General features: G+C 41.3%; 1 long non-coding RNA gene across 3 annotated transcripts in view; it reads right to left on the bottom strand.

Annotated features, from left to right (window-relative positions):
* Window positions 1-21035, bottom strand: part of LOC139082284 (uncharacterized) — a 55158-nt gene that overhangs the window by 10054 nt on the left and 24069 nt on the right. The window contains exon 6 of one of the 3 annotated variants that reach the window (XR_011538125.1): window positions 319-399. This is a non-coding gene — a long non-coding RNA (uncharacterized lncRNA). Of the gene's footprint in view, window positions 1-318; window positions 400-13232; window positions 13409-21035 lie in introns of those variants that run through there. The other 2 variants (XR_011538124.1, XR_011538123.1) reach the window with 2 other exon arrangements.

Genomic DNA, 21035 nt, shown 5'->3' with positions numbered 1-21035 from the left:
GAACAGGTGGCAGTGACTATGTTTCGTGCCACTTTCGTTGTCGCTTTCTTTTTTTTTTTTGTTAAGATTGGCACCTGAGCTAACAACTGTTGCCAATCTTCTTCTCTTTTTTTCCCTGCTTTTTTCCTCCACAAATCCCCCCAGTACATAGTTGTATATTTTAGTGTGGGTCCATCTAGTTGTGGCACAGGGGATGCCGCCTCAGCATGGCCTAGTGAGCAGTGCCATGTCCACACCCAGGATCCGAACCCTGGGCTACCGAAGCGGAGCGCGCAAACTTAACCACTCAGCCATGGGGTTGGCCCCCTGTTTTCTTACCTTGACCGGTATCACTTGTTGGTTTCCTGCCAGACTTTCACAGGCCTTTGAGTTCATACCACTTCTTTAAAGGCAGCCACACTAAAGTAGGGAATTAGAATGTCCACAATCACCATTATTATTCAACAGTATTCTGAAAGTTTTAACCAGGACTTGAAAACAAAGTCAAAGGCATAAATATTTGAAAAGAGAAGATACATTTGTAACCATTTGGAAGTTACATAATCGTTTATCTGGCTAACCCACTTCATATACTGTTAGAAATAACACTGCTGAGCAAGATGGTATATTGCAAAATAAATAAATATATATATATATATATATATATATATAGCAATAGCTTTACTATTTAATACCAACAAGCAGTTAAAGAATATCACGAATGTAAAAAAATCTCATTCACAATGATAAAACACTTGTTATGTAAGAATTAATCCAATGGGAAATGTTTTGTACCTAGATGAATAAGCTATGAAATTTAAAGTCCAAGTCTATGTAAGAATTTAGTACATGACAATCATGGCATTTTGAACCAAAGGAAAAAAGGTTGGGTTATTTCGTAAATCATGATAGGATAATGAGTTAAGTCTAATTGCAGGAGAAAAAAGTTGTAAGTGCCAGTCCGCTGGCACAGCGGTTAAGTTCACACATTCTGCTTCAGCAGCCTGGGGTTCGCCTGCCCAGATCCCAGGTGCAGACATGCCACCGCTGGGCAAATCATGCTGTGGTAGGCGTCCCACATATAAAGTAGAGGAAGATGGGCACGGATGTTAGCTCAGGGCCAGTCTTCCTCAGCAAAAAGAGGAGGATTGGCGGCAGATGTTAGTGCAGGGCCAATCTTCCTCAAAAAAAAAAAAAAAAAAAAGATCTAGCTACAACTCATGCACACGGAAGTCAAATCCTAATTTTCTTATCTATTCTCTTCTACTTTCCATCTGGATTTTTTTCTCCTTTCTCAATTCTTAATTTTAATTTTCAATTCTTCCCCTGAACATGTTTTGGTGGCCACACCTGGTATTATTTCCTGGAGCTTTTTCTTATTCTGTGAATGTTTATTTTTACCTCTCTTGTTGCTTCACCAGGTAATATCTTCTCCCATCTCTTGGAAAATAACATCGATACTTTTCTTTTATGTTTTCTTCCAAATCCCCTGGCTTCCTTGTGCTGTTTACTCGGCTGGGTCTCTGGCTTTCACGTTAGGGGCTCTTCTCATTTGTCTCTGGTCGTACCGTCTAAAGAAGAACTAACAGGCTGATTGGGACACTCCTGGGCATGGTGGGGTCTATTGGACAGTGGATAGTGAGGCAGAAACCCGGCTGTTTTGCTAGGGCACTCCAAATGGCTGGTGTAGGTCTTTTCCATGAGTCGTTGAATTTCTCCAGAGAGTAACCCTCCAATCGCCTGCCTGGTGGCCAGTGTTCTGGGAGCCAAGGGAAAAGGCCCTGAGTGAGGAGGAGGGTTCTCCCAGTAGACCTCCTTGATTCCAGCGCAGTGCTGCACTCCTGCCTGCCCAGGGTCCAGATCCAGGGCCTCTCTCATTCAGTTTCTGCTGAGAGTAAATCTCTGGTGGTCTGTCCCCCTGGGGATGGGGAGCGAGAGTCTATGATAGATGTGCAAAGGAGATCTGGGGTTCTCACGGCTCCTAAGAAAGACACTCAACCAAGACGCATGTTTTCAACCTTTTTGTGCACTCTCTTCTTCAGAGCTAACCAATTCTCTACTTCCGGAGACTTTCAAGTGTTCTGTGGATAGATTGGTACCTTCTTGTCGTCCTCTTGGAGCTAAGATTTCATCTTCCTCTGTTCTGCCAAGTCAATTATCATTTGTTCCCCAGCTTTCCAGCTCCTGGAGTTTTGCAGGCATCTCTCATTGCTGTCCTTTCCAACCCTGTTGTTTTGTTTTAATTTTTGTGTATTTATGCCTTTTTTATTCTTCACTATCATTTTAGTAGAAGTTCTGGAGGGAGCTGAGATAATCTCTTGGCTTCAACTTGACGTGTTTAACCAGAAGTTACAGTTACAACTGAAAAAAGAACAGTTAAATCACAGGTCATGTTCATAGCTTTTTACAGCTGAAAGCGACCTTAAATATTATCTGTTTCAAATTATTGTTTTAAATATGGGGAAGAGAAGGCACAGAGAATGTGAACGAATTAACGCAGATACTTAGGCCGATAGAAGGAAAGTCAGGGCTCTCTTAAGACATACCTGTGGCAAATGCCTTTTGTTGGTGTCTCAAAGAACTGCCACCCACTAGGAACTGCCTGCATCCACACGGCAGGACTGTGGTCCCGCTAGCTGCTTCCTCTCCGTGCCCCAATCCCTTGGTTATAGCTGATGGGAGCAAGGAAGGTTATCAGATCCAATTCGGGCCCCCAATTCTCTCCCGTAGGAATTTGGGTTTGGGACCCAGAGATGCTCCCTACTCCTTACTCCAGAATGGTCTTTTGAACGAGGAACAGAAAGCTCAGGTATGGGTGTCAGCCACCTTCTGGACACAACGTCTCTAAGCGGGTTATTTTATTAACCTTGCACATACTAAACAAGAAAGACAATGAAAATGTGTATGTCTCATCCCCTACCATCCATCCTTTAGACTGGATTCACTTGTCCTTAAGTAGTAAGTTTCCCAATCTCACCTTTATTTCCTTGGAAAGTCTTCTGGCAAATGGCTTCAACATCGGTAGAGACAATAGAAGAGATTTGCGTTTCTCAGAGTGGACTCTGTCTTGAGTTGCATCTTAAGAGCCCTCAACACTTCAAGGTGACAGTTCTTCAGCTTTTATGCTGCTGAGGCTTTGAGTAATTGTTGGACAAGAAATGTTACAAGGAAAGCTGACAGGACTGAGTACAGAGAGAGAAACCGAGAGAGAGAGAAAGTGTGTGTGGGATATATGTGCATGTGTGTGTGGGATGCGTCTGTGTGTATATATACTAGCACACAGGAATGTATACAAAAATAAGGAAACAAGCTACCAACATGCCCGTGTAACTGTGTTTGGAGAATGATTGATGAAGATATGTCTGTGACATGTACTTTTTTAAGGGAAGAAACAACAAAAACAAAAAATACCCAGTGCAGCCGGCCCCCCACTGCTGTCCTTTCCCCATCTCTTTCTGGGGTAGATATATGGCTTCAGTTCCTTTCAAGTGTCAGCTGGTGACCGCTGGGGCTTTCTGTAACTCTCCAGGACTCTTCAGTTTCTACAAGCATTAAAAACTTTCCCAGTGAGTAAGGAAACCACACACATACACGCACTTGAAGTTCATCACGGGAGCAGTTCCACTGTGTTGGTTCTTTCACTTGTCTTTGGAAGCTGGTTGTTTTCTTCTCCCAAGACTATCGTCCTTCCAGTATGTGAATTCGGTTGATGAGGAGGTTGCGACAGAGGTGGAGAAGGCTGCTGCTTAGCGAAAGCAAGAGAAAAGGAAAGGAGAGTTTCCAAATCCTGAGTTAGCGATTTGCCCTGGAGAAGCTGATGCTCCCTGTATCCTCGGCTCCCATTTCCTAAGCAGCCAGAAGCAGGAAAACCTCCCCCGACAAAAGATCTAGATCACAATTCCACGGCTTCAAATAAAAATAAATATGGACCACAAAAGATGAGGGAGTAGAACTCATGAAAATTAAGCAGCAAAACAAAATGAATGTAATATATCCATTTCAGTCCTTCCAGGTGCGCACAACAAAAAAATAGTGAATATGTATGGCAATGTAAGGGCTAGGCTCTGGGAAGCTATTTTCAAATCCATATTCTCATTTTCATGTACTTCCATGAAAGCCATCCTCGTCCCCGCCCTGGCTCCTGAGCAGAATTGACCACTCCCTCCCCTGTCCACCATGGCACCATGCATATCAATTTACTGTGGAGTCACAGACACTATGTTGCATTTCTTTGTATACGTCCCTATATCACTGCCACTCCCAGCAGACCATGAGTCCCTTCCCCCCGCCCCAGTTTTATTGAGATATAATTGACATACAGCACTGTGTAAGTTTCAGGTATACAGCATAATGACTTGACTTACATATATTGTTAAATGATTACCACAATAAGTTTAATTAACATCCATGATATCCTATAGATACGAAAAAAAGAAAAAAATTTTTTCCTTGTGATGAGAACTCTTAGGATCTGCTCTCTTAACAACATTCAAATATACCACACAGCAGTGTTAACTGTAGTCGTCATGCTGTACATTAAACTTCCAGTGTTTGTTTATCTTATAACTGGAAGTGTGTATCTTTTGACCACCTTCATCCAGTTCCCCCACTCCTCACCCTCCACCTCTGGAAGTACAAATCTGATCTCTTTTTCTGTGAGTCTGGTATTTTCATTTGTTTCTGTGGGGTTTTCTTTAGATTCTACATATAAGTGAGATCACATAGTATTTGTCTGTCTCTGTCTGACTTAATTCACTTAGCATAATGCCGTCAAGGTCCATCTATGTTGTCACAAATGGCAGGAATTTACTTCTTTTTTACAGCTGAATAATATTCCATTGTGTGTGTGTGTGTATATATATATATATGTATATATTTACCACAATTTCTTTATCCATTCATCTGTTGATGGACTTAGGTAGTTTCCATGTTTTCACTATCGTAAATAATTATGAGCCTCCTAAGAGCAAGAGAAATTCTTTATCTATCCTTGAATTAATACATAGTTCTGGACTGCCCAGTAGAAGCATTTAATATTGAACAAATAATATTGAAGCACTCTAATCTAGAGAAACCATTTAATTTTAGGCAAGTTTTCTACCCCAATCTCCACAAATATTCCCAGTCTAGCATCTGGAAAAGACATTGCCAACTCATGGAGCCAGAAGATCACCAGTCAACCTTGGCTATTGCGAGATCTGGTGCTAGACAGAGAGAAAATGGGGCTCACGGAGACCTAAATTTTGACTCTGTCACTTTCAATTAGTGGCCACAAGAAAGTCACTTGACTGTTTGAGCCTCCATGTGCTTATCTGTAAAAATGGGGAAAGCATCTTGGAGGATGGTAATAGTAATTTAATGAAACAATAAACTTCACAAGTTACCTAGCTCAGAGCAAGAGCTTGGCAAAATATTGTATCCTTTATAAGCAAGAACATTCTCTACTAAGAAGTTCTAGGTGTGGGAATGCATTCCTAACCAATTCCCCCCTCCTTTAAAAAAACTACTAATGCAGTTTTGTGAGCTACACTATTTGAAATGAAGAATGCACGCTGGTATGCTAACTGCTTTAACTTTGTAACTGGTGCACTGAACCAGGTTTAAATTGTTTGGGAATACGTCTTAAGTTGAGACTATGGCTTTCTTAAAGTAGGAACTTCCGTAATTCAGGAACTTGAACAAAGCAAGGACTCCACAAATATGTAATGGATGATTGAATAAATAAAGGAATACATCAATGAATGAATGAATCAATCAATGTGGCTAATGATGTCTCCTGGAGAGCAGAAAAGGAAAACTAAAAAATTTCCCTCCCAACATCCCAGCTAAAGACACTGTCAGAAAGTACAGCAGGTTGAAGAAGACAGTCTTTGCAGGTTATATTTGGGACTCTGGTTTATGATGCTCCTGGTCTAGCCTCCAGTCATGGAGCTTGGGCTGCCCTTGGAAGTTTACTCCAGGAGCTATTTTGCAGATTCGGGGGTTACCTGTCTATGGATCCACCTACCTCACGAAACTTGCCTACATTTATCTGGCTCTAACGGCTCAATCATCCTGCTTGAGATTCCAGAGACCTGGCTCTGCCATTAGGCTGCTTTGCAAAATTGTGCATTTTAGGAACTTTTTAGATTCTTTATATTCTTACCTTTGAAAAGAGATGATTAGAATTGACAGTTATGAACACTCCTCTGGTTATTGCACAGAGAGTTTATCTTTGGGGAAGCAAGAGTGTTGGGAATCTCAGAAGAGCTGAGTGGAGCTCCTAGGCACCCCACGCCCAGGAAGGCTGGTTCTACAGCTTCGGGAGCGCCCAGCCCTTGGGCACATCCCCTCTCCGCACCCTGCTGTGCGTGCCCAGTCTCCTGGCCCCAGCTTTGCAAACCTAAGTGCTCTTTTGCTTGGTTTCTCACCCTTTCATTCACCCTGCCTCTTCTTTATTCTTTCCCTCTCCATTTTTTTCCCTTTCCCCTGTACCAGTTTTTCTTCACAGTCCTGCACATAAAACTGCCTCATCATTTCCTCTGCTCCTCTGGGTCAGGCTCTCTAGCCTGAAGGTGGGATTTATCCTGTCCCCTGGATCTGTCAGATTTTCTGAGCTGCTGATGGAAACAAAAATGGGCAAGTACTCTAGCCAGGCTGGGTAATGAATGCGGGATCAACAACACGTAGTCCTGAATATAGATGTATTCTAGAGTGTTCTGGAAGCTGGATGCTGTGTGGGGAGAGAACACTGTCTGTGTGGTAGAGAAACAGTCTGAGCTCTCGGCAGGGAGGCAGCCCTGCAGCTTCAGGGCTAAAGGGGGGACCCGCCAATGACAAAAACAAATCTTCAAAACCTAGAGCAATGCGAAAAAGTCTAGCTGTCTTGTGACAGGAAGCACAGATGTCTAAATACACAAACATCCTGCTCTAACGGGGCAAATATTAGTCAAAAGGAGGCCTCCTTGTCTCGAAAAATAATCTACGTCTCTAGAAAATTTTGGTGATTTGGTTGAGAAGACAAGGATATTGCTAGAGATGAAAAGATATTTTAATTTTTTCTCTTTTTCTGAAATTAGGTCAAGCAAACTCTTAGGTGCATGCTTTCTAGAATGTCTCCATATTTTCAAAGCTCTGTCTTCCATTCAGATTATTTTTAGTTTTGCTTCATCCTGGGAGGAGAGAATAAGTTGGCAGGGGCTCCAGCTCCTAGCACAATGTCTGGCAAGTACCAAGTGCTACATAAACGCCCGCTGAATTAGGTGTTTGATGAAGGCAGGAAAGTTGACTTGTTTATCTTACTGGAAAATAAACAGAAAAAAATCCAACAGAAGCTCATTACATATAAAACTGTCCTTTCGGGTAGGCCAAAGTGGGGAAAAAGCTCCCCCCAATTTGACAAGCCCTCTGACTCAAGAGGGACCTTTCCCTTAAAAAGAATGAAATGATCATTTGAGTCGAGGCTGGAGAAGGCTAAAGGGCAATTCCACTTCTCATGGTCGCTTGAGAGGCAGGGAATCAGCCCAGCTTGGGAGATGCCACAGTCGCCACCGCAGTGCTGGGCAAGAGTGCCAAGTCCCGGCGGTACGGCCTGTCATTTTCATCGATAATTATAAGACACGTCACTTATTCCACCATAAACTCCACCCCGTGGAATCAAGCCTGCACCCCACCTTGCTCAGTGCGGCTGTGGAAGGCTCATTACGCCTGCTCAATCAGCTTCAGCCGGTGTGTAAATATTGAAGCAAGGCTAAGGAGCCAAGGAAGGGAATGGTGGTCACTCCATTAATACTAATGAGTGGAATGCAATTGGGAGTGTCTTTAGCTAATTTTGCCACTGAAGGAGATGACTTTAAAAGGAGAAAGAAATCAACAGGATGATTCTTGAGTTTAAAAAATGACCAAGATTGGGCCGGCCTGGTGGTGCAGTGGTTAAGTGTGCACATTCCGCTTCGGCGTCCCGGGGTTCGTCAGTTCAGATCCTGGGTGTGGACATGGCACCGCTTGGCAAGCCATGCTATGGTAGGCATCCCACATGTAAAGTAGAGGAAGATGGGCATGGATGTTAGCTCAGGGCCAGTCTTCCTCAGCAAAAAGAGGAGGATTGGCAGCAGATGTTAGCTCAGGGCTAATCTTTCTCAAAAAAAAAAAAAAATGACCAAGACATAAAATGCACGTGAAGTAAGAATCAAATAAAGAAAGACTATGGCTCTAGGAAATCTGTGCGTGTCTGTTTTAATGTTGGGTTTGTTCAAAAGACACTGTGTGGACTCCAGAAGGCTGCCACATGCCAACGAGAACAGTTCACACACAGCTTTCTTGTTCCTCCCCCTCGTTTACAGCTTTTCTTGGTACATAAAATAAATGCATATATACTTCAGCAAACGCAGACTATTATCAACATATCCCCTGACTTCTACTGAATGGAAGCCGAAGGATCCAGAAGCGAGTTTGTGAGGGTGGAGTTCTGGGGAAAGGGAACGTAGGAGAGAATATAATGACAGCCATGTGAACTTATGAAAGTCATTTTTCCCTTGCACCTCATTAAATGTTGTAACACCATCCTTATCAAACCCACTTGAAACTCAAACAAAAGCCATTTCTTTGGGAGTGAACATGGTGCTTATTTATTTTAAGGGGTCTGCCCCATATTCAAGGGTTGCAATAACTCTTCACATCCCTCATTTTGGAATGCTTGCACTTCAAAGGAAATTAAATTTCTTGCGACACTAAGGGAGGTTTAGAAACAGCCTGTTGTCTAAATGCCTTTTTTTTTTTTTTCCAAGTAAATGTAACCCCCAAGTTCTGCCTGAGCCTGAGGAAGGTTTCGCCAGCAGCATTTCTTTTTCCTCTACAGAGCATTGCGGGCTTTTGGAGCCTGGCACGGAGCTCTGCCGCCGGCATTCAGTGCCCGTCAGCTGTCAGCATCCCCAAAGGTCTGCACGATTGAACCAGACAGCGAGGGCGCGTGGTTAACCCGGCGGCAGCTCACGCGCAGCGCTTCTCTCGGCGGACACAGGGAGGCAGTGCGGGAAAGCTCGGCTTCCGCAAGCCAGAGGGAGAGCGAATGGGGCTGCAGGCGTGCGTCCTTCCCCCCTGTCAGAGCCCTGAGGTTTCCTCAGTTGCTCGGTTCACTCTTATAGAACTAAGAATTTTTAAAGAAAAACGTCAGATTACCTGATCGATGAAACAAACCAAAAAAATTTTTTTGATGATTGTATGTTCAGGGACAAGGACGCTATAAAAGCTATTAAAAGTGACAATTATTTCAAGCAGTTTTATAATATGTAATATACCCAACCTCCAGCACCCAGCACCCATCCCAGACATGTACCTGGAGTTTCCTCGGATCCTGCCCTCTCAAGAGGATTTACAAACTACTTTGAAATACACAATCTCGCTGAATTCTTCCACTAGTCCATGAGATTACAATAATCATGGACTTGTCTCCATTTCTTGGGGAAGGAAACTGAGGTTAGAGAGTTCACACAGTTTGAGGTCAGCTGGCTGCCGAGCAGTAAGTCAGGACTTCAACCTCTGTCATCTGACTCTGTGTCAAAGGCCATTCACTTTACCCCACTTGCCCAGATTTATGTAGAAATCAGAAATGGTTGATCTCTCAGACCGCTTCTAACAAAATCCTTAAAGGAGAGTGAATTAGGAGGTATTAGCCTTCTTTGGTCCAATGCAGAAAACAGGACGTAAAGTTTAAAACCTCATCATCGTGATCTTTACTGCAATGTAATCTCCCATCTTGGCTCAAGTATTCACACTGGGCTCTCCTTCTCAGTTTTCCTTCCCCAGCTATTGTATGAAACCAGACTTTCGCTCTTCTTCTCCACTCTGTTATCATCTTCGCAGTTATCTCTTTCTCCCTGACTACACCTTGAACCTGTCAGTGAGGTTTCAGAACAGATGGCTCTCTCTTGTGCGGTACCTCCCAAATCTACCCCTTCTCTCCGCTCACACTGTGATCACCATAGATTTTGTCTCTTTTCCTGGAATTTGAAATTTCCAAACATGTTCCCTTACTTCCATTTCTTCCTTGTTCTAATCCATCCTCCAAAGCCCTTCCAGATTAACCATCCTAAACAGTGCTTGAATTAAATCACTTCCCAGCATCGAAACCTTTAGGGGCTCCCCTTTGCTTATGCAAAAAATACACAAACTCTTTATCCAGGCAGTTACAAACACCATGCAATTCTGCTTAACCTCACTTTCCAAACGCAGCCCCTCTGCTCTCTTTCAGGCGAGCTTCGGGCCTTCCAGCTGCTGCCCATGTAAGCAGGCACTTCGGCTTTGCTCATTTACACTGACTGCCCTTTCTCGCTATGCTTGCACCTCCAAATTCTACATTCATCAGAATCGAAGTCAAACTCCAAGTCCTTCATGAAGCCTTCCCTGATTCACCCAGAGATGAGTAATTTTTCTCCTTGAAACGCCCATCCACAGTCCAATGCAAATTTTTTTAAAAAATAGACTAAGTATAAATAGTATATAAATAAAAACTTCAGAGCACCTCTCATCAATCGTCTCTCTTTTTTCTTTTTTTTCCTTATTCTCCCTAAAGGCCCCCAGTACATAGTTGTATATTCTAGCTGTAGGTCCCTCTAATTCTGCTATGTGGGATGCTGCCTCAGCATGCTTTGATGAGCGGTACTAGGTCCGTGCCCAGGATCCGAACTGACGATGCCCTGGGCTGCTGAAGGGGAGCACACGAACTTAACCACTCGGCCATGAGGCTGGCCCCTCAATCATCTCTTGAATTATAGTTACTGATGTACATACTAATCTTCTCTCTCAAAGTATAAATGTGTGAGGGCAGGTCTCTTTCTTTGAATTCACAGCAGCCCCAGAACATCTTTCACAAATTGGTGCCTAGTAAGTAAGTGGATAAATAGAGAAAGGGTTGTGGTTAAGTCAAAATAAAAACTTTTATCATTTACCTCCTTTATGCTGTATATATTATATGTATAACATTTAATTTTTCATATTTACTGATTATATATGTCAGGCACTGTACTGGTGCTATAGCAAACAAAACAGACATGTTCCAAAGTACTAGGGAAGATAGATAATAAGAATATTAATTTTTGCAAATAGTGATGGGACTATAAAAACACACAAAGCAGGTGAAGTGCTCAAGGAGGTGCTGTGACGGAAACCTACTCAGGTAGGGGGTCCAAGGACAGTTTCTCAGAAGATAAACCAGACAGGAAGAGTGAAAAGAAGAGCCAGCCAATCAAAGATCAGGAAGAAGTTTGTTCCAGACAGAGGAAGCTGCAGGAATAAAAGCCAGGAGGTGGGGAAAAGCATGCCATGTTTTAGGAACTGAAGGAAGACCAGCGCAGCTAGGTTATAATGAATGAATGGAAGGGTAGGCCAAAACTGGATTGGAGAGGTAGGTGAGGGCCAGACCATATGGATCTTGTAGATCCTCGTAAGGAAATGGATTTTCTGTGGTCTGTGGGAAGTTATTACAGGGTTTAAGCAGTGGAATATCATGATCCATTTGTGCTTTTGGATCATTCTGGCAGCTGTGAAGAGAACAGATGAAAGAAAGGCAAGAGTAAAAGTAGAGAAATTGATAGGGGACCATTGTAGTGGTCCAAGCAAGAAGTGGTGGGACTCAGGCTTGCCCAGCAGCAGGGCTGCTGTGGAGTAGAGGACAGATCCAAGATAGCAAAGCACAGGGCTTGTTTAACATGGGGACTAAGGAAAGAAAAGAACCAAGGGCTTAGCAATCAGGTCATTGGTATTACCATTTATGAAGATAAGAAAAATTAGAAGAATAGGTTTGAGGGAAAATAAATTCATCAGTTTAAACTTTGAAGCCATTTTAAATTATAATTATCCACATGACAAATATTCAGGGCATGTTTTTGAACCCCTATTGTGTGCCTGACACTACATTAGAGGCTGGAGGAAGTAAAACAGACAGCATCCCTGCCCTTAAAGCTCAGACCAGCTGGAGAAGAATACCAACGTCATCAAAATGTTTTTAGTCAGATGGCTTACAGGATGGTGTGCAGGCATGCGGACTCCGTTGGTGGAGATTTTATATAATACAGTATTGCACTACTTTCAAAGATTCTTTTCCTTGGATGCTCTCTTCATATTTGAAACACAAAATTTACTTAGCATTTTGCGAATGAATCCTAGGAATTCATGGAAGTAGAAGTCCAAACCAAACACATAGTAACTTTGGGAATGGCTGCACACTCTGCTTTCATTTTGACTTTTAACGTCCCCTAACCCAAGCACTGAGCAGACAAGCATGCCTGGAAGGTGGTCTGAAGTCATCCTTTCCAATCCTGGGCTCCTCACAACGGGTGCTGTGTTCTTAAAGTGACTGCTTTAAAGAAAAGAATGAGAGTGCCCAATGTCATCCTACAACCTTATCGATAAGAATGTCAGACCAAAAAAATTCAAATTGGGAAACTACTTAAAATTATAGTTTACTCCTGCTTTTTCGGTCTGAATAGAACTTATCCTGAAAATTTTCTCTGTATACACCATAGTTGATGATCAAATCATTCAGGAGAATAACTCACATAAGGTTAAAGGATAATGCTTCTTCTCATATTGCCCCTCTTTTAATGTTTTTACCTAAATCTTTCCTAGCACATCTGCAATAAATTATATAACCAAATACATTACACATTCATTAAGTGACCACGTGTGAAAAACTCAGACAACAAGCCCAAGTTAATAGAACACTCATAAATGAAAATTTGGCCACAGGTCCTTTTTTTTTGAGGATTTACTGACAATTTATTTAGAGCTCTCTTAAAATTTCTGTCTATGCCGGCTTAAAGTATCATATTGTTAATGTGAGGATTTTTTGCTTTATAGTGTGTAACCTTTGTTCACTTCAAAGGACACTTTTTTTTCTTTAACCTGCCCAGAATTGGATTCATTAATTTTCTAAAAAGTAGTTTACATGAAGTCACATTCTAATAGTCACCTTCCTAATGCCGAAAATCTTGTTTTCCTTAGAAGCTGTCACTCTGATTTTCTGTAGACGCTCGTCCTGGCATGTTCTCCGGTTGCTCTCCCCGTTCCCCGAGGCCAGCCAAGAAGCCCTGAGCATATGCACTGACTGCATCCCTATACTTCTTCTCTGGTAACGTCAAATGTATACAGCAGTCATCCGCCTCCCTTTGATCTCCAGCTAGCACAAGCCCTTTCTCACTAAGTTGTCCTCCATGGTTTGTTTTTGATATTTAAACAGTTTGGACATCTCTAAAAGTGGAGTGACATTGACACAGAGATAAGGTGCCAATCAATTTATTAAGTGATTTTGTACAAAAGTGGCAAACTTAACATGACCCTGGAGCATGACTGATTCACCCAACAAGAAGCGTGAAGAAAGTCATTCATCTGTTCTTGTCCCTTCTGGCTGAGGACATCTATATGGAGCTCTTCTCTGAAGTTGGAGCTGATAAAACTCAACAAAAATAATAAAATTTTTTAATTAATAGGTATCAGTGATATTTCTTTCTTTAGTTGACTTATGGATGTAGAGTACATCACGAGGACATGCTTCATGTCATTATGAGGGACATTTTGTTCTTCTAAGACGAGACTTCAATGCTTTGCAAGCCATCAAAATTACCAAACTTATCACGACTATACTAAATAATTTCCAAAGAGGAAGAAAAGAGGTATAAAAGGCAAATGTGCCTCATTCATCTCAAACCAATACATCCTGGGTAGTCACGAGCTAATGCCGGCCTAAGAGTGCTAAATATTTCCAGCAGTTTGTGTTTCAAAGCAAAATAGACAATATCTATGTAAATAAGAACTATGGTTACCTCTATTTCTTATTCTATGTGAATGCCAAAACAATAAATTACTTTGAGATAAAATAAAAAATTAGTATGACCTTTAGATATCATTGTTCTTAATAAAATAGCTAACTCTTAGAATGAATTGGTCTGACTGTCTCACAAGACCAATTTTACATACAGTAGACTCAATCATCCTTGTGTAGTAGGACCAAAGAGCAAGTGTCATTTAACGCAGTTGCCTGTTGGCCAGACACAGCAGCAAGACTCTGGAGCAACTGATGGTTTAGATAGAATGCCACATTTAAGGGATAGACAAGAAAGAGACATTACTGAACCTAAGAAATGATCAGGGAAAGAGTTGGAGAACATCATGTAATAAAAGTCACCTGAGGTGGGAACTACAAAATGGGAGGGTCCAAGAAATGATAAGAATAATTCAATTATTATTGACCTCTATGCCCAGAGAAAGTAGATTATCCTGATTCCCAAGAAGGGAGGTTTGCAGACTTGAAAACATTCCATTAGCATCTTCCAGATGGTACATAGCTCTCTGTTACAGGTTAAATTGTTTACTTAAAAGATATGTTTAAGTCCCAACCCCCAGTACCTCAGAATGTGACCTTATTTGGAAAGAGGGCCTTTACAGAGGCCACCAAGTTAAAATGAGGTCATTGGGGTGGGTGCTAATCAAATATGACTAGTGTCTTTATATAAAGAGGAAATTTGGATAGAGAGCCATGCAGAGAGGAAAGACGATGTGAAGACACAGGGAGAAGACAGTCGTGTGACTGGAGGGAGGCACCTACAAACCAAGGAATGCCAAGGATTGCTGGCAAACACCAGAAGCTAGAAGAAGCCCCCACAGCTGTCAGAGAGAGTACGGCCTTGCTGACACCTTGATTTTGGTCTTCTAGCCTCCAGAACTGTGAGATAATAAAGTTCCATTATTTTAAGCCACGCAGGTTTCGATAGTTTGTTATGGCAGCCCTGGGAAACTAGTACACTGTTTCATCCTGAAGTCACCCCATAATGACAACCATTTGACATCCACCAATATGATCCCCAAGCAGGAAGATTCACAGGCGAGAAAGATGTCATTGCATCAAGCCACTCGTAGCCTGGTCCTGACAGGGACACCTTGCTTGCAGAGCACTTACAGAATTTCTTCTAAGCTGGACCTTTCTGTCCATCCCTGACTTGTCTACCCATTGGTGAATGACCTGGAAACAAGGAGTGGGTGTGCAGTGGGCGTGTGGATAAGAGCGAGCAAGGGAGGAGATAACAGGTGCTTGGGGCTGGGATCAGGAAATTTGAATTGTCCATCACTTATATGACACAATCGTCACTTCAATAAATATTTACTAAGCACTTTTTATGTGTTAGTCGTAGTGCTTAAGGATACAGCTATGAACAAGACAAAGAGGCTACCCTCGTGGAGTTTCTGTTCTGGCCTGATATCGCTCAATCTCGCACAAATAAATCTTTACTAAACAAACCAGTCAGGAGAGTTTAAGTCTGCTTATACAGAACTTTGAAAGAGATGGATTCCTCACATGGTTTGGAATGACTTGAACAGTCTTTTAGTTAATATTCATCTTCTATAGACACTTTAGTCCAAATAAGTTGATTTACAGTCTCTCAAAGCCAGACCCGAAAGGATAAGTGCCGCGCCTCCTCCAATAAGTGTGCGAGTGTGGGTGTGGGTGTGTGAAAGAGAGTGTGGATAGGAATAAAAACATAAATTATGCTGCTAATACTTCTACGTGCAGCTGGCACCTCTATTGTCTTGTCTCTTATGACAGTGCCCTCCTCTGGAAGCTGTTAGGATAAGAGCTAATGTCGGCTGTGCCATACAAAGGTGATGGCGAATTGATGAGCCTGTAAAGAGATTCGGCGACGAATAGGGAAATGCATTGTTAATGCTATTAAATATTACTTAGCCTACAGCAAGCTGCATGTTCAACAGTTTAAACTTTAATTGCTAGCTGATGCAGAAACAAGCCTGGATATATGTAAATCCTATTGAAAGCTAATATCATTTTGGCTGCTCAGATGGATTAGCAGCCATTACAGTTAGCAGCATGTGCAGCTAATGATATTAGGGGAGAATCCATCATGCAGCAGACTGGGCCTTTAAATCTGAAAAGAAGTTAAGGCTCTTCTCCCCACAGAAACCCCGTACTGAGAAGTCTTGCCAATTGATGCAGCAGACCCTAGGGGTGAGCCAAGAAGCTTATAGAATGCCGGAGACTGACTCCACTATCACCTTCAATTGTTCCTCTTTATGCCCTTTACCAGCAATTCTAGCTAAGGACATTATGGCCAACGCCACCTCCTCCCCACTCTCTGGGGAGTGACACTGGATCACAGAGTAGAGGCAAAAAGATCCATCTTCAGTTATTGAACTTATGATTCATTCTGCTACTGAGGTTATGATAGAACGAGAAAGAGCAGGGATTTTTCTCAGATATGGCACCACTGGAAGCAGACTGTGGCATGGAGCACTTACTAAGATGTTTATGACCACATAAGAGAGCCCCAATGAAAATAATTCTCATTCAAAACTGTACTGCCTTAGGGTAATCTATGGAAACTGTCATAGTTTGAGTATAATTTCTGTATCTGTTCTATCAAAATAAGCTTTATGATGCCCTTTGAGGTCGCTAACTCTTAAGGTGCAATGGAGCATGGATGGGGAAGTGTAATTCTATCTCCTTGACTGGATAGTAACTCTTCTGCTTCTAAAGATTACATTCTGACCCTGATAAATAGTAAAATCAAAGTACTTGAAGGAAAGGCTGGCCTTTATTAGTGAAATTTCTAAAGGTTGCAGTTTTATTAATCCAATTGTAAAAAGCTACTATAGTTAATTATAACAGTACAGCTCCCATCACAATTAAACTAAAATGGCTACTTACAAATAATTTTAGAGGGTCTAAGTTTGAAGAGAGAACTATTTCATAATCAAAACTCCTAACACTCATATAAGTAACTATTAATATCTTGATCTGTGAGACTACTTATTTTAGACAGATTCATCAATGATTGTAAGCTCTAATTTTTAACAATAACCCTATAAAGCCACAAATTCTGAGTCATTGGTATCAATTAGTAAAGTCTCGCTTTATGAACATCACATGGGCAGTAATTACTAGTTTATTTTTTGGAAGTTACAGTAAACAACTGTTTGGGAAGATGAAGGCATAAGAGACGTGTATGTAATTACAGTTTTGTGAAAACATTTGGTGTGGCTTGCCTCTTTGCCCTTGCTATCAAAACTGTAGGATGTAATACACTCTAAATATATTGCAGACAAGGAACTTATGCCACAAGAAGATGAAGAATAAAGGCCTAAGGAAATAAAGGTTAGGCTATCCTTTTTGTTTCCCATCATTTAGAAGAAACTTTTGCCAATTTTGCTCATCTTGGATTTGTCCTACTGGGACCCCATCTTAGCAGGGACAGCAGGCCTCAGTGAATGACATAGTACAGAGTGGAGGTGACTTGTTGTCATAAGCAATCCCTTCATGTTTCTTTGAGAAAGCTCCACTCAATAGACGTTCAAACACATCCACTCTAATGGAAACTTCTATCCCATTATGTACACTTCTCAATTTTTTATACTGAGATGACTTTAGAGCTTAGTTGGGCTAAAGAAAATTGATGGCATTTTCCATTAATACAGTCTTTTTCACAACAAATTCGTTGATATCAAAATTTTCCTTTTACCAGCCCTTGTCTCGTCTGCACCGTATTGAGAAGCATGCCTTTACATTTCCACTGAAGACAGTGGGATTCTAGGACATGTGAGATGTCAGGTCAGAGGAATGATCTCATGATAACCTGTGCACATCTGAAGAGTGAAAACAGTAATCTATGGGGGCTGCATTCATCTATTCTTAAATTTAGCAGACACTTATCGAGGACCTACTGAGTGCCAAAGACTCCAATATAAACATACCCAAGGTATTGTCCTTGCCCTCAAGAAGATTGTAGCTTAGTGAGGGAGAGACAGAGGATAAGTCTCATCAAGAGAGAAATAATCACAGGCTCGAGGGCCTGTATAACTTAGATTGGAAGCACTCAGAGTCTAAAAAAAACTGTTAGGTCTGAAGAAGAACTTCTGGATGGTGGGGATTATATCAAGCAGTGTGGGTTATCAAGAGGGATTGCAAGTTTGTGGGGCTTTTAAGAATAAATCTTTAGAATGCATATGGCTTGAATTATACATACGCTGAGTATGCCTGAAGCTTCCAAGAGAGTTGGATCCAGGAACACCACGGCAACTAGGTAGCACTGACCTTTGCTGTGACCTTTGGCTGTCTGGCACAAAAGATGTGTTCTCTACAGCCCACTGCTCAGCCCATGTAGTTTCTGCAAATATCAACATCCTCTCTCTCTCTTCCCAGAGGTCCCGCAGCATTCTAGACCCAAGTTTATCTTCACACCTTGTGTGTATCACCAATCAGCTCATTTCTCTTGACTATTAATGATTTGGCTCAGGAATGCTGAGTGGTAAAATAACCAGAGAATAAATCCATTCCTTTTCATCTCCTTCCTCTGTCAAAAACTTGAATGCAAAATATCTTGAATCCTACCCACTAGCCAGTTCTGTCTTATAGTGTAAGCAGAGGCAAAAAGAAAAAAGGAATTGTGCTTATTTTAACTTACCATGATGTCCATTTACGGGTAATGCACAGGTATAGGAGGATGTTTAAAAATAAAGCTAATGAATGACCATTTCAGAAGGCTTATTCTTATTGCATATTTGGAGGGATCATTCCAGACATAAGCCTTGAGTGTAATAAGTTTTTGAAATGAAACTCCAACATCTCAAATCCAATATATCCAAGACTCATTATCTTCTTGTAAACTTGTTTCTCTTCCTGTTCTCTCCAGCTTGGCATCACATTCCCACTCGGTCACATAAGCTACAGAACTAGAGTCTTCCTTTGATTTCTTTCCTCACCTGTTGTTTCAACTTGATCAACAAAACCCATCAATTTTCTCTCTTTAGCATCTCTAAATGTCTTTGCCTCCCTTCTTTTCCCACTGCTGCCACTGCCTTAGTTGTACTAGTCATCATCTCTCACTTGGACAATTGACCATGGTCTTCTAAATGATCTCTTGCCTCCAACTTTCTCTTATATCACCTTCACCTTCCACACTACCAGCAAAATTACTTTCCCAAAATGTACTGCTGCCTAAAAACCTTACAATCTAAGTGATAGAATATGAAATCCTTAGGCTGATATTCAAGACATTTTCCAATTTGGAACCAAGAAATGTTTTAGACTTATCTTCTCTTATTCTTGCTATGAATATGTGAGTCTAAGCTCTAGCCAAGCTGGATTGCTCCAGTTATATTGAGAACTTTCAGACTTCCATCTTTTTATTTATGCTGGAGTACCTCTGCATTCATGTCAACCCACACATCTCATCCTGGTGAAATATTATCTCTCAAGGATCGCTCAATGTCACCTCCTCTATAAAGCCTTCCGTAATTCATTAGACCAATTACTCATTGAATAGCCCTGAGAACGTTAGACCCAAAAATGTCTAACAGGCAAATTGAAAATACTCTATAACATTTTTCCTTCAAGAACATTTAGTTAGGTCAACTATGTATTAGGTACTGTAACAGGTGCAAGGGATACAGTGGTAAACAAAACAGGTAGGATTAGTTTCGTGGAACTTCGATTTTAGAGGAGAAAATAATCAAATGGTAAAAATAAATACATAAATAATTTCAGATACATAAACAGAGTAATGTGCGACTAACTAGGAAGATGAGGTACAATTTTATATTAGTTATCAAGGGAACGCTTCTCTTGGGAGGTACTATTTGAGCTGAGTTCCAAATAATAAGACAATTTCTCTCAACATCAGTTTTGGCTTTTTGCTTTAGCTGAGGGTTAGTGTCGAACCTTCTAGAGGGAAAACACTGAGTCTCCATCATTTAAAACGCCCGTGCTTATTTCAGAGAACATTCTGGGAACCTTAACAACAACAATAACAAAACAACCTAATTTTACCTATTGCTCCATAATAGGCCAACCCATAACTCATTGTCTCAAAACAGCGGTTAGTTATTTCTCATGAGCCTGTGGGTCAGCAAGGGGTTGAATGATCTAAGCTGGGCTTAGCTGGAGAGGTTTGACTCCATGTTTCTCCTGCCCTCTCCTTTCCATGGAAATGGCAGAAGTACAAGAGCAAGGAAGTCACAAGGCCAAGCCCAGGGACGTGGTGGAAGGGCATGGCAAAGTTGGATGCCATAAACCACGGAAACCAGGGATGGGAAGAGAATTTAGCTAGAGTAGCAAATAACATACCTGGATTCTAGTATTGCATTTGCCACCAAGTGTGTCATTTTAGGCATGTCACTTGCTCTCTCTGGGTCTTTACAGTATTCTCATGTGTAAAACGAGATCATTTGATTCAATAATTCCTACATTCCCTTCAAGTTCTAAATTTCCCAAGATCCCTTAATTTTTGAAGGCTAGATGGCATTTAGGGCAACTGAATAATAAATACCCAAATCTTTTATGAAAAGAACTAAAATCTATCATTGGCTCCTATAAATGTTTCACAATGGTGTGTTGACCTTACCGATGCTGCTGAGTAGTGAAGATAACAATGGAAAAAGGGCAATAACAATGGGAAGGGGCATCATTTGCAGACTCCGTGGACTATTTTTCAAGACTTTACAAGAGGATGGTTGGGTTCTCATTCAGAAAACTGTGATGGTTAAGAACTTGGGCCCTGGAATGAGCACCCAGACACTCGGGGGACCCTGGTTGGCCCATTCAGTGGCTGAATGACTTCTCTTTCAGTGCCTTCATTTTCTCATTTTTAAAAAGATGAGAATAAGAGTATATAGTTCATATTATCGATATGAGTACTAACTGAAATATTGCGTATAAAGTTTAGGAAGAGTACCTGGAACACAGTGCTCAAGAAATATCAGCTATTTGTACTGCTTGTTTAAGCTATCTGAAATCCAGGTATAAATTACGTTTATATATATGCAGATACATGTATGTATGTGTGTATGTTGCATGATAGATACATATGTTTATGTATATATATACATAGTGTGTGTGTGTATCTATGGTACACGTATATATATATTTAAATGTAGCAGTCTATGAGTCCTATTGTCTTACATCCAGCCCATTTCTCTCTTCCTGGCCTCTGTAGATATTTGCATTTTCAGTCTCTACTTCAGAAAATTCTAAGGGCTCCTCCAGTTTCTCCAGATGAGCAGTAAGCTCTAAATGTGAA

The sequence above is a fragment of the Equus przewalskii genome, chromosome 3, assembly GCF_037783145.1.
Source record: "Equus przewalskii isolate Varuska chromosome 3, EquPr2, whole genome shotgun sequence".
Lineage (NCBI taxonomy): Eukaryota > Metazoa > Chordata > Mammalia > Perissodactyla > Equidae > Equus > Equus przewalskii.
Note: the sequence above shows the minus strand (reverse complement) of the source record. Positions and strands in the feature narration are given on the sequence as shown.